The sequence below is a fragment of the Punica granatum genome, chromosome 1 (assembly GCF_007655135.1).
Source record: "Punica granatum isolate Tunisia-2019 chromosome 1, ASM765513v2, whole genome shotgun sequence".
Taxonomy (NCBI): domain Eukaryota; kingdom Viridiplantae; phylum Streptophyta; class Magnoliopsida; order Myrtales; family Lythraceae; genus Punica; species Punica granatum.
Genome location: NC_045127.1, coordinates 23,777,269 through 23,780,147, shown reverse-complemented (window position 1 = coordinate 23,780,147; position 2,879 = coordinate 23,777,269).

The window sequence follows — 2,879 nt, the reverse complement described above, 5'->3', positions numbered from 1 at the left end:
GGACAGCCCTCACTCCAAGCACAACCATCATGGTATTTTCACCAACAGCAGAATCGATCACCTTCGCCGGTAAGTTGTTGAGAAAGATGAGGAACTCACCGACTAACCGTGACTTCCGGATGGAGCTCTCCCGGACCCGCACCAAGCTACAGAGACACGATCAGGAGCTTGCTTGAGCAAACACCTCCCTGGAGAGGTCTAGGAAGAGGGCTTGTGAAGGCCTTTACATGCACCTTAGGATAGACATCTTCACCAGGCCCTCGCCTAGAACCGATGCTTTCCACGGCGGTGGTCGCTCGCGCCCCGAGCGTGGTGGAAGATCGATTTAGGGCTTGTTTTTTAAAATTACATTGTATTTTCGAACCCCATGGATCAATGCGAATGACGACATTAGCTTTCAAAATCCATGCATCTCATACACCGCATCTCTCTATTTATTGTTATGTACATTTATATAATTAGCAGAACTCGCTCGCGTTGCAACTTACAAACTTGTGGGACGCAGGTAACCATAACTGGAGCCACACCATTATCCTACTCGTCGGCAATTGAGGATGGCGCAAAACAACCAACCCACTAGTTTCGAGGAAAGCACTCCACCGACGCCGGTCTATTCTCAACCGCCCATGACTCATGCACCGCCACCACCAACCCATGCGGGCGCGTCACCGGCACACTCGGGAGCAGTTTCGCTACCAGTCTCATCGTCGGAAGCCCGAGCATCGTCCACCTCCACTGATGGTGCCCGCATCGTCACGTTGGAAGGTGACATCACCACATTGAGGGGTATGATCAACTAGATGGCTGCTGACATGGCCGAGCTCATGGCCTTGCTCAAGGGCCCAAACCGCGCCTCCTCGAGCTCTACTCCGCCTCCGGGGTACGGGCCAACGGTCGACTTGAGCCTTTGGGTCCCACCGACCCATGCTCCGGAGAGTGACGAAGCGCCCGTAATGCACGCACCGGCGGTCCACCCGATCAACATTCCTCCGCCACTGGTGACGCTCCCGGCGGCTGTTCCTCTCCCACCATCGGACCCAGCTACGTTAGCACCGCTGCCGATGTCCATACCAGCTTCGGCTCCAATCTACGCAGCTCCTCCGCCGATGGTCTTCCCGGTACCAAACCCCCACGCTCCTGTTTATACATCCGAGCCTCTCACACTCCAAGCTCCGCAACCCCATATCAGCTTCTCCTACCCAGCACCACCTCCCATAAATATCCCTGTCTCTGAACCAGGCACGCCAACTCAGGCGGCATTCGCAGCTCCACCAACAAACTGTCTCTTGGAGACGGAGGCCGAGCAGGAGCAGAGATTAAAGAAGATGGAAGAGAACATCAGAGCCCTACAATCAGGCAGCTCCCGCCTCGATGCCGGCGACGGCGATTGGAATATTTTCCTGGGTATGTGGCTACCCCCAAAGATTAAGGTACCTGAATTCCAAAGGTATCACGGCACGACCGACCCCCTTCACCATCTCCGTTACTACAGGGGAAAGATGCTGCAGTACTGGGACTACAAAGAGTTCATCATCCACACGTTCTAGGACAGTTTAGCGGGCGTGGCTCTTGACTGGTACATGTCACTAAAAGCCGCAGATATCCCTACATGGGCAGACCTTTCGAGCAAATTCATCAACCAGTACAAGTACTGTGCAGAGACACCCCCGACTCTGTTGGAGCTCAGTACAATGGTGATGGCTGAGGACTAGGGCTTCGAGGCCTACGCAGTGAAGTGGCCGGCTAGAGCGGCGAAGCATGTCCCCCCGATCAGTGAAGCGCAGGAGATCCAGTTATTTCACTCCACTCTCACATGGGCCTACTACCTGCACCTATTGGCCCACACTTCCTCATTCTCTAGTCTGATCGACGCTGTGAAGAAGCTTGACATGGGCATCAAGCTTGGGAAGATAAAAGGACCGACCGAAAAGGAGGGGCAGTCATCAAAGAATGCCACTACTGCGCCATCACTAACGAGTAACAAAAAGGGCAGAGACGCATGCGTTAATGCCGTCAGCCTTGGACGCCAAACCCCCATGTAGTACCAGCAGCAATACCCGGCCCTGCCGATTAACTACTCGACGCCACCGGCTTATCCTCCGCTACGGGCCCCGCAAGCACACCATCATAATTACTCTCCTACCCCTCATTGGGCATCTCCAAATAGGCCCCTAGCTTTAGGAGCTCCACCATCGGCTCAACGAGCCCTAACCCTGCACCCTCGAAAAGTAGGGCAAGCCAGGCCGCATCTGCAATACCCACCTTTGCCGGTTCCCCAGTCACAGGTCTATCGCCAACTTTTGGCAGCTAAGGAAATTAGACCCATGGCCCCTCATCCTCAGTTCAATCCCGCGAATCAGGATCAGAATCTCCGTTGTGAATACCATATGGGTGCTTCGGGGCACACTACGGACGATTATTACACCCTCCGGGGCAAATTGCAGGAGATGATTGAGAAGAACCAACTCTCTTTCAATGAAGTCAAGCCACCAAATGTCCAGGCCAACCCCGTCCCTGACCATGGATCAAGCTCTGACGCGGTTATCAATTTGATCGGTATTTGCCCTATGGGCAAGGACAAGGCCGAAGAGGAAAAACTGATTTCCCCATGAGACTACCTACGTAAAATGTTCCCTGCGTGCAGTCAAAACTATAAGCCGCACGATGGAAGAGGGATTTTTGTTGTAACGCAAATGCCGATCTTAATGAAATACCTTCGCATGTTTTTGAAATCGTCGCATCTGTACATTCTTTCTCCTCACCTATTTCAAGCACTTTCGCCTGCTGAAAAGAATTATTTTCATTGCTAGGTTCCACTCAAATGCAACCAACCGACACAGTGACTTGCGTTATTCCGAGCTACGATTTTGAAGATGCCA